The sequence below is a fragment of the Microtus ochrogaster genome, unplaced genomic scaffold (assembly GCF_000317375.1).
Source record: "Microtus ochrogaster isolate Prairie Vole_2 unplaced genomic scaffold, MicOch1.0 UNK23, whole genome shotgun sequence".
NCBI classification, from domain to species: Eukaryota; Metazoa; Chordata; class Mammalia; order Rodentia; family Cricetidae; genus Microtus; species Microtus ochrogaster.
In genome coordinates, this window is record NW_004949121.1 from 5,215,183 (window position 1) to 5,227,057 (window position 11,875).

At 41.4% G+C, this 11,875-nt stretch overlaps 1 protein-coding gene across 3 annotated transcripts in view; it reads right to left on the reverse strand.

Moving 5' to 3' along the window:
- Csgalnact1 (chondroitin sulfate N-acetylgalactosaminyltransferase 1) overlaps positions 1-11,875 on the reverse strand; it is a 339,276-nt gene that overhangs the window by 124,439 nt on the left and 202,962 nt on the right. Inside the window, exon 1 of one of the 3 annotated variants that reach the window (XM_026789581.1) lies at positions 11,272-11,292. The exons of the other annotated variants lie outside the window; for them this stretch is intronic. The gene's annotated coding sequence lies outside the window, so the exon portion shown is untranslated. Of the gene's footprint in view, positions 1-11,271; positions 11,293-11,875 lie in introns of those variants that run through there. 3 annotated transcript variants of the gene reach the window in all.

Below are 11,875 nucleotides of genomic sequence, written 5' to 3' on the forward strand. Positions count from 1 at the left end.
TAAAGATTGAGAAAGCAGCAAGCAGATAGTTGAGTATGATGTCAAGCTCCCTAGGAGTGTGATGAAGAAAATCTCTGGGGAATTGAGCACCTGTGTTCCCATTGCTGTGGCCGGTGATGTGAAAGCAAGAACAACACACTCCATGAACCCTCCGAGGCCAGTAAGCCAAGGACTGAGGAAAATTAAATGAAATCCACCAGAAACTATTTTTTGGAAGGTCTAAAAGTAGGAGAAATGGAAAATTGAATCTGAAATGAAAAAGCTCCAAGTGATCTAAACTTTCCTAACAATGTCAAAAATGCTCAGGGAATGCCAATTAAAGGCCTAAAAATGCCCCAGAGACTCAAATACTAGCCACAAGGAGTCTCTTAGAAGGTCTGCCACACTGGGGTCTGTCATCAGAGCAGTTCCAGTACAAACACACAGAACACAGCAAAAGCTCAAACCATCGGCAGTACAGGAAGGAATGGGCAAAAAAGATACGGTTCTCATGCATTTTAATATACATTTAACATATTTACAAATTATAGCCCCTAAGACTATTCCAGTCTTGTGGGTTACGACAAAAAATAACTTAAAAAGTCATTGTCTCTTCTGTTTAATTTTATGGACTAACGAGTGATGTGTTCCAGCTCTCTATAAGGCTTCCTAGAGAAGAGGAGGGGATAGGAGAAAGAAGGGGGGAGGAGGAGAAAGACGAGGAATGCCCTCTCAGAACCTTAGAGAAGAGATCATTCATTACCACATCACCAGTTAAACTACTTTGGAACCCATGGCCCCAGATAACTTAATAACCCCAGCCTTTGCCCAGTGACATCAACGAGCCATGGAAGAAGAGTTGATGCATGCGAGGCTTGACCTCCTTGAATGGATGGTTAATCAACTGAAGTCTCCTGATTAAAAACAATGCTTAGAAAAAAATTCACATTATATACTCATTCTTCAAACTACTCATTCAATTAAGTGACCATTAGTACAAACAGTCCAATCTTACACCATTGAAATATCTTAAACAATAGTTGATAGACTCATTAACAGTTAAAAAGTAGAACTTTTTGTTATAACGGCCAAAAACAATGTTTCATTCCTTTTTTGGAGAAGGGAACAGAGCAAACCAACTAAACGTGAATGGGGTTTTAGACCAGGGAGCTCTTCCATCTAGGCTTTCGAATCAGCTTATCGAGCTAAGATGAGACATGAGAGGCTACGTGATCTCATGGAAAAAAGAGCAAAACTCAGAAGACCCACTTGTGTTTAAAAGCTCAGATAACAATAATACAAGAAATTTCCTTGTGATATTAGGAATAGAGCAAGATATACATTCTTCCAACTCCTATTAGCTGTAGTAGAAGAAGTTTTGTTTGGTTAAAATATAGAAAAGAAAGGAAACAAAAAGTATACAAGATAGAAGTGAAGAAATGGAAATGTCAATATTATTTGCAGCTGGCATAATTATCTAGATAAATCATCGAAATTGGTCCCCAAAACCTCTGAGAACAACTGCAAACAGGTAAGTCAACAGAGCCACAAAATATGAAACTCAGTAACATCATCGGTGTGCTCATTTGGTTGGTTATGATGGATGTGTGTAGGTTATTAACGGTGACAGGTTTACCACGCTGGCCTATAGTGCTGTGGTGTGGAGACTCTATATTAGGGAGTGGGTGGATGTATGTGAGATATCTCTCTACCTTCTTAGGGTTCACTGTACCTAAAAAATGAAACTATCCAATTGTATTTCCATCTGCTATTGATGAACACATGGCATATTAAAAATACAGTAACATGCCTACCTAAAAATTAAAATACATAGCTACACTATAAAAATAAGATGTGTCTGCTGAAAATACTGCAAAAAACACTGATGAGAGAATTCAAGGATGTAAATAAGTGTATTTATGGAAAATACATTCATGTATTGAAAGTCAGTATAGAAAATATAAAAATTCTCCCCAGTTGAGTATAAGACTACATAAGTCTCCTAAAAAAAATCCAAGCAAGATTGCTATGCAAATATAAATTATATTATCCTAAATTTTGTATGAGAAAACAAAGGAATGGCATCACTCAGGCAGTTTAACAAAGAAGACTGAAGTGGGAGGAGTCAGTCTGCCTACTTCAGGAATTATCGTATAGCTGCAGTGGGCAGTCATGCTGTAGCCGTAGAAAGAATGGCATGTGGAGCAGCACTTCAGAACAGAGATCAGGAAAGAGACTCAACTGGGATGTACCAACATGTCAATCATTGCCAGGGCATAGGGGTCATTTCCCAGGAGCAAGGGTGTTACCAGCACAGGTCCTGCTCCAAACAACCGAGAACATTAGAGGAATACTCATTCCTCACAGCACTGACAAAGATGGACTCAAATGCATTGCAGATTTAAATGAGCAAGGTTAACCTTATAAAATATTTAGAAGCCGGGCGGTGGTGGCGCACGCCTTTAATCCCAGCACTCGGGAGGCAGAGGCAGGCGGATCTCTGTGAGTTCGAGACCAGCCTGGTCTACAAGAGCTAGTTCCAGGACAGGCTCCAAAACCACAAAGAAACCCTGTCTCGAAACCCCTCCCCCCAAAAATTTAGAAAATAGGCAATATTTGGGAGATAAGGCTAGACAAGAGTTTTTTACCTTGACACCAGAGCATGATCACTAGCAACAAAAGTTGAGAAAACAAACTTCACTGAAATTCAAAACTTCTGTGTCAATTTAAATTAAATATATGTTATGTATGGACTGATGCTTATATATTTATATACACATATATGTATGTATACATATATATATAAATCTGGATTCTGTGTCTGAGAGAAAATGACCTTTATTCTTTTAAGTTATTTCACTTAACATAATCATCTCAGTTCCATCCGTTTTTCTTCTATTGATATTATTTCATGCCTCTTTATAATCAAATAAAATTCCCATTGAATAAAATTCTACTCCACAATGTTTTATGCACTCAACATGCATTGATGGTCTTCTAGACTGGATCCGTCTTGGCTGTTATGAATATTGAAGCAATAAATGTGTATGTGCAAGTCGCTCTGTAATATACTGACTTAGATTCCTTTAAATAAGTACCCAGGCAATAGTCCCCACTGTCAGACCGTTCTGGGAGTAAGCAGTGATGTCCAACCCGGAGAAAGAAGGAAGAAGAGCTGACACCAGAAATATCACCTTGATGTGATCTTCTCATCCCGTGCAGGGTGGTATTTCTCCTACACCCTTGGTGAAGGGATGAAGGACAGGCCTGGAATGAGAAGCACCCAAGTGCAGACGGTGGCCTCAAGGTGAAGGAGGGATTGAAGCCAGCCTAGAAAGAGTTTTAAGAGGAGAGCTGCTGAGTGGGTGACTCAGTATACCCTGTCTTCCCAGATAAAGAAGCTTTCTGGGAACTCTTCAACTTACTGAGGAAGATTTACACACACACTCACACACACACACACACACACACACACATCAGATTAAACAGTACTAAATCCTGTGCTAAATCGCATTACTAGAATTGCCCATGAAGAATGGTGGCTCGCACTTCCCATCAGAGTCCTGCATTCTGCGTGTTTCTTACAACTCATCATGCTATGCGGGAATGTATTCATTCCTACTAAAAGTCTTAAACTCACCTCTAAACAGAATTTCATGATTTGTCCAGTTAACAAATCATGTTTGTTTGCTGGATTATTATAGAGATTATAGAGATATTCATGACATTTTAGCCCCAACATTGCGGTGGGGGTGTGTGTGACACAAACCTTCTACCTGTTATCTACCCCTTACTCCCTAGATGACTGCCACTGGTTCACTGTGTAGACAGAAAAATACAATAGTTGGGCTCTAAGCTTCCAGCACCTACTATAAGACTAAGATGAGACCATTGAGTATGGTTGAGAGATTGGAGAGAAAACAGTAAAATGAAAAGAAATTTCAACCTTGTTAACATGGTGGCCAAGTTCCTTGCGTTTAGATCTTCTCTTCTGTCTGGTGACCCAGTTCTAACCCTCACTTCCAGGACTCTCTGCTTCGGCCACACTGACCTGACCCATGCTTAGGGTGCCTCTTACCTGTGCAGAATTAACTGTCAAGTCCCCTTTCCCTGTCGTTCAAGCTGAAGGATCTTTCCCCTTTGCCTGAGTTGTCCCTAAACGTCTTCAGCATCACGGTGTCAGACTGCATGTCACCCTTCAGCACAGCTTGCCTGTTCCAGATTCAATTCCTGCCAGCCCTTCACAGTGCACTGACTTGTTTGCTCACTCTTCTTCACTGTCTAGACTCTTGCTCTTCCAGAGTGAGGGTTGATTCATAAGGAACCATGTACTGTTCACTATGAACTCTCTATAAATTATGCCTAGGGCATAAATGGCACAGTTATGTGAACGTGTTTTCTCTGACTGATTTTTGCCTTCATTAGTCCTGATCTTATACATTCCTACTGTTTATGTCAATAAATGCTTATTGTATAATACAAGATTACATCCGTGAAGTGTCTGGCATCCCTTTCTGCATCTGCCATGGAGAATTAGGAAACCACCTTTTCTAGGCAGTTGTCACACTCTGCTTCTGCCAGTACTCACTTGACTAGTATAGCATTTGACAGAAAAGGTCTTCAGTGACCAACAAATCCTGGAATGTGGACAAGATGTATTTGTGCAAAGAAGAGGGATGCTGGTTTGTGTAGGTCTCCTCATGGAAGCTCCTCTACCCAGGGAGACCATCTAGTTTGGGATGAAAAAGGGCGGGTGATAAGGAAGGCTTTTCATCTTCTGTGAGCTGCTCAGTGTTGACAGGAATTTCACTTCAGAAATGAAAAAGAACAATAGCAAGAGAAAGCAAGTGAGAGACAGGGAGCAAAGACAAGGCACACACACAAAGATGTACACATACATGCACAAATAGTGTTGTGCACTGGTGCCTATTCGCTCTGAGCCCTAAGGAAATGAATTTTAAATTCCCCGTAGAGAAAACACTGCCAGTCACAGCAGAACTGTAACCCTTAAACTGCAGCAACAAGAGAAGACTGTTCATGCCACGTAAGATCAAATCCCTGTTATTGGCAAAGCAGGCACTCAGTCTTCCAGAAAGCAGGCTCAGTAGTATGGCTCCTTATGGCAGTCTCCCAAGTCGAGTCCCAGAACACCCAACTTCTTTTCCTCTTTGCTTCCATCAGAACGGCTGTGCTCCCCAGATCCTGGGTGACAATCTTACAGAATAGAGACAGGAAATGATGCCTATCTTGTACTAAGGCAGCTTTGAACCTTTACACAGGAAGAAACCACACTCTTTTCCGTCAGTGGGAAGGAAACAGGTGGCTTCCTGCCATTTCTCCATGATCCTAGCATCTTTGTTCATTCACCTACCTAACAGCTCTTAATTCACTTGACTTTTTAAAAGAACAGCTACTATTCAAAACAGGGCGATGCTATAATTTCTAAACTATTTTACTTGACTAAATGGTTTCAGAATAGTTGAGTTGTTTTATAAAAGAAATACTGTAGCCTGTTACTAACTTCTAATTGCATTTCTGGATGAACCCAATCGGTATTCATACTTCCAATAATGTACTAGGAAGGTCCCAGCTATTCCAGAAACATTTACCCACAGATATAATTGTTCAATAAGCAACATGGTCTAATTTAAGTTGTTGACAACAAGACTTAATTTCAATTGTACAGGAACTAAGTCAGAAAATTCTGTAACCAGTCTTCTCACATGCACAGAATATAACACAAATTATGATAAACTATAATTTTAAGAAATCATACTTCTCAGGTTTCTTTAACACAGAAATTTTTACAGAGAATTCTCCAATTTTTTTTTTTTTTTGGTTCTTTCTAAAGTCTGACCTCTAATAGTCTGTCTCCCAAGGCCACCCCTCGTCCCTGTCAGTCAGGTTCAGTGTACCCCCCCCCCACACACACACACTGTTTACAAAAGCAAGACTGCAAGGCTGTGGAGGGAGGCCAGCACAGCCTGCAGCTGTCTTCTGAAAGGCCTGTGGACAAGGCTGGCCTGGCCGGGTCTGGGACTGCAGCTTGTGAGAAGTTCCCCAGGCAAGGACTGTCTAACTGATAAGACTGGCTTGTTTATTGGGGCCTTGGTTGTCTGTAGCAAGGCTGTGATTCGTGGTGGGTCTCTGCTTTCTTTCTGAGAGCCTGGTGTTTAACAGCGGCTTCTAGGCAGAATGCCTATGTGTTCTCCCTATATACCCCAGGACTCAAATGAGCATGCCCAGGAAGGAAGCCTGGACTCATACTCTGTATTTTTCATGGCAGAATGTGGGTATGCACCTTATGAGCTTCACACAGGGAGAGGTGCGCACATGCTCCACACACCACCCGTGTCTCTTCTGCCTGCCATCGGATTGTGTGTCCTTGCTGTCACAGCACAATTCACTGGTTGTGTATCTGTTCACCTACACATTGATCCTAAGCCCTTCTATCAAATCACGGAGAATGTACAAATGCTAGCACTCCATCCTCTCTCGAGGACCCAAAGCACAATGTTAGACTGTTCCTCTTCCGGAGAAATGGCTGGCTTCCCAAAGGGAAACAACAGAGTTAGCAACTACCAAGTCTGCCCAATCAATTAGGAGTTTTAGGAGAGAGGTAGAAAGGTGTTCATTGTCCCTTCAGGAAACGTGGGACAATCAAGCAGGGCGGATGAGATGGGTTTTCTGTTATGGAGACACAGTTTTAGAGGCCGTTTTGCTGCCATTTAATGAATGGAAAAGGAACAGTTTGGTGACTACAAGGACATGGCTGTCAAAGAATGAATTTAGAGGCAGCCCCAAATAATAAATCTGCTTTCTGCCAGAGGCAACCAAATAAAGTAGAGAAAACAGCTGCACAGTGTACTCCCACCACAGAGACTAGGGTTTCGTTTCTTAAATTCAATTTTAGCAAAATATAATTGAATATATCTCCCCTCCACTTTAAAAATTTATTCGGCTTAAAAATATTGGGAATAAATTAGCACCAAATAATACTTATTACTGAAGTGCTGAGCACATTAAACATGAAAACACAGATGTTTAATAAAAATACAAAAATTCTGATTTTTTTTCCAGTAGAGAAGGAAAACTGATCAGCTCTTTGTTTACTCTGGATGAGGAAAGTTTGGATGGATACCTTGCTCAGCCTAGATATAGTAGGGAGGGCCTTGGGCCTTTCACAAAGCAAAGTGCCTTACCCTTTCTTAGGATTAGATGGGGGTGGCGTGGGAGGGTGTGTGTAGGGAATGGGAGGAGGGGAAAGAGTGGGAACTTGGATTGGTATTTTTTTTAAAAAAATCTAATAAAAAAAATCTTTAACTACTTTATTGATACCTAAACCTAGACCAAAGCAATTCCGAATAGATATGTGCCAGGATGAACAATTCTTTTGCTCTGGTGACCTCTCTGATGTCAAAAATGCCAGAAAGGATCTGAAACAGCCTTAACCAAATATTCTGTTACATTTCTTAGGCAAATATGAGACATGGCTCCCAGCTATACTGGGCAAATGTCAGGAGTAAATTCATGAATCTTTAGGAGAAAAGATCTATCTCTGTGTGGGGTTTTGACTTTATAGTGGCTCCCAGCATCACCTGCTGCTCAACAAACGTGTCCCCAAAAGACCTCATTGTGCATATGGAAGCCACGGGATCTAGGAGGGGGAAAGAGAAAGTGTGTAGAAAAGAAGACAGAGAGATAGACTAGGGCTCACGGAGGAACTTCTTGAAAAGGAATGAGGGGTGTGATAATGCAAGCCTGTGTTCTCAATATACAGGAGGAAAAAAACTCACAGCCAGCTGGTGAGGCCCTGCCAAAGCAAACAGATGGAAGAGCAAACAAACCTGCGAGAATCAGACCGCTCTTTTACACCTCTCACTCGGTGCGGCAGCTCCAAGGATGAAGGTAAGTAAGCTATGACTACCCAGGAACTCCAGCGCTCCAGGGAGTGGCTCTAGACAGGCAGATCATTCATGTTTCCAGACTGGTCCCAATGTCTCAGTACCCAGAAAAGGACTTTCTCCTGTTAGCAGTTACCATATTGCTGTCTCCTCTGCTGCATCTGTATCTAGAAAGTCTTCTTAGATTGACTGATACCCTAGAAAATCATTTTCTGTGGGATAACTAATATTTAAGTGAAGCTTTAGATTACTAGGGAACTTTGGGGAGGGGAGTGGCAGATCTCACTCTACAAGTTTAGACTGGTCTGGAATTTTCTGTAGCCCAGGCTAGTCTAGAACTCACTATGTAGTCCAGGAAAGACTCAAAGTACACAGAAATCCTCTTACCTCAAGTCTTCTCCCAACTCCATGCCTAGTGGTTAGGCCAATGTTTCATGGAAGATTAGACCGGAGGATCTTCACAAGCACTTAGTCTGGGAAAGCAACACCAGGTACGTAACTGATGCTGAGGAGCCATGGACCATGGCCATTGATTTTGCTTTATGATTGACTTGACTGGTCATCTCACTTCAGGACAAAACTTCATTATACTTTTTCCTTCATCCACAGTGTTTACTATAGCACTTCAAACATAGCAGGCACCCAATAAGTGTTTCTATGTGAATAAAGTGAGCACATAAATAGATATTTTACTTAGCATAACATCCTCTGAGTTTATCCACATTATCATGTGGTGGATACAATACATAAAAATTGTATACCTTAAAATTGCCAAAAGAAATTTTTTCAATGCTGTCAATCAGAAAACTAGCTCTATATGGTGATAGATTTGTTAATTACTCTGATTTATTAATTCCACATTCAAAACATATCAAAATATCACTCTGTGCTTCATAAATACCTACAATTATTTAGCCGGTAAAATTAATTTTTTAACTAGAAGAACAAAGCAAGCTCCAAAGAAGGAAAGTAGTCAAATTAGCACACAGGATAGCCATGTGTTTCTCCTCCCAATGTCTCCAGGAGGCTAAGGGTAGAAGAGAAGATATGGTGTCTCAGTCTCCCTTAAGCAGCAGAGAAAGTTACACAGAAAGAACACGAGCAAGGCACGTAGTCTACAAGCGTGAGCACAGCTACATGGTGGGAGAGAGCCACGGAGAATGTGTAGATGGCAAAGGATGAACCCCATCACAACGGCATTTTAGAAACAAGGAGTAGATTAATATATTTCACATATTTAATAAAATCAAGTAGAATAGAGGACTTTTATATTCTTTCCCTACAAGTACAAAGACCTCTGTAGGTCCCTGAGTCACTAGGATTTGAGCTGTCTTCCTTTCATAACCTGTAGTTATGGGCCTCAATTGTGAACCATTCAGAAACCATAGGTCACATGACTACTGTCTACGCTTAGCTTTTTGCTAAAGCCTTACAACATTAGCAACAGGGAAACAGCACAACACAACCTTTTCTGCCTGTCACTCTCTTCTTATTTTCTGCACTTCTACCTTGGTCCCGTTTATATATATCACCACTTCTTGGGAAGCTCTCTGGTGGTCTGAAAGGAAATGCCCCCACAGGGAGCTACACTATTAGGTGGAGTGGGGTAGGTCTGGCCCTGTTGGAGGAAATGTTTCCCTGTGAAGGTGAGCTTTGGGGTCTCCTATGCTCAAGATGCTCTCAGTGTCTCCGTTCACTTCTTGTTTGCCGATCAAGATGTAGAACTCTGAGCTCCTTCTCCAGGACCATGTCTGCTTGCGCTTGCATGACACAATGTCCAGCCATGTGATAATGGACTAAACATCTGAAATTGTAAGCCCCAATTAAATGTTTTCCTTTATAGGAGTTGCCAAGGTCATGGTGCCTCTTCATGGTGACAGGAACCCTAACAAGATACTCTCCTAGCATCTCTTCTAGGAGGAGTCCTTTTGAATCATATTGATTCCTGAATGACAGCAACAGAATTCAAGCCAAATTCTTTTCCCGCTATGCTAGGTTATACGAAAGAATGGGTTGCAATTTAACCCTTCTGGATTTGAACAGCTACTTGTTCACAAGTAGCCAAAAGGGGGAGATAACTCAAATGTACATTAATAGATGAATTGATAAACAATGGGCTACCATTCATCTTTGAAAAGGGATAAAATTCTCACGCATACTACAACATGGATAAACTCTGAGACTATTATTTTAATGAATAAGTCAAATGCAAAAGACAAGTGTTGTAGGCACCTAGAGTGGTCAAATTCGTATATGGATAGAAAGTAAAATCCTGGTTATTCACGCTGGGTGGGGGTGGGATAGGAGCCAGCAAGGGTACGTAAGCACAAATCTTGAGCAAATTGTCTATTGCTGCAGCCATCACTGACGGACACCAGACTCTAGACGCTCCTGCCTTCCAACATCATTTCACACTAGTGACTTCCAGTGAGCGTCTAATCCTGCAGCCTCAGATCAGTCTGCAGCATCTTTCTCGTTCTGAGGCTTCTGGATCCTGAGTATCTACCGAGACTTACATCTCTGTGGTACATAGACATCCATGGATGTACTCTCTACTCTCCAATTGTGTAACTCTACTAAAATCTCCTTTAAAATTATGTAAGCATGCATTCATACATATTCTCTTGGTTCTGCTCCTCTGAGAACTTGGACTGATACAAATGACATGTTACAGTGTTACAAAGATTTGGTACATATATTTTACAAAAATATTTTTAAAGTAAATAATACACTATACTAAAAACACTGAATTATATACACTTTTAATAGGTGATCTGTATGGTATGTGACCTTGCATTTTAATAAACTGTTTTTTAAAAAACATAAGTAAGTGTAGGCCTTCCAATGTGCTAACTTCCCAACTTAATTCAATCAACAGGCACTAGAAGTCCCCCAAAGAGATAAAGCCAATGATCTGCTGGATGTGGTGGACTATTACCAAATCAGTCCTCTAAAAGGACTGCCCAAGTTTCCATTGTCTCTTCCTACTTGACCCGCCATCTATTCTTGTTCATTGTGCAATTATTTATAGAGTGCCACCATGGGAGAGGGGAGGGGAGAGGAAAGAAGGGATGCAGAGAAAAATGTATAGCTCAATAAAATCAATAAAAAAGTTAAAATAAAATAAAATGATGCCTTACATTCCCGTGAATCTCTATCTAAATTTGGATGAAAGCTAAAAAGCACACACTAGTAGCTAGGGATGCAGTTGCCTGGAAAACTCTTCATTCTAGAGCAAGCTGAGACGATATTTTAGCTGACGTCCTGAGTCAGTGATAGCTAAGAGATACTAGGAGGTTCTTTAGTCTCGCTACCAATCAAGACAATACTCTTCCCAGAGGGAGCGGACCACATTCTGATCAGAAGTCTTCTCTCTAGAAATACTCACCAGTAGTTTTCTAGAGACAGCAGAGAGCTCGCCGGTGCCTCCGAGTACTCTCTCAAGGTATTTTTACACTCCGGAATATAGCAGACACAAAATGACGCCCACATGCCTTGCAGCTAGAATGGCAGCCAGGAGAGGAAGTGCTCTGTGGAGCACAGAAAGTGATGGTGAAACAATGGAGACCTCGATGTGTGGGAAGCCTGCTTGATATGTGAAGGACATTTTGGAGGTGACCTAACACACACTCTAACATGGGACAGGTGTAAAATCTCTAACTCCTAATGGCCTATGGCATCACCCATTTGAAGCCAGGAATGCACTGAGCATGTGCTAAACCAATGTGTTTTACATCAAGAACAGTACCTAAAAACTAACTGGAAAGGGGAAGAGAGGAACATAGTTTCTAAAGTAAATCTTTTCCAAGTTAAAAAAAAATGCTGAGAGCTGAAAGAAGAGAGAAGATAATACAAGGGCAGAAGGGGTGATATACGGTGAGGCCCTGAGATGCTCGGATGAGGGTGGTGAGGAGGGAGGAGGAGGGTGAGTGGTGAGGAGGGAGGAGGAGGGTGAGTGGTGAGGAGGGAGGAGGAGGGTGAGTGGTGAGGAG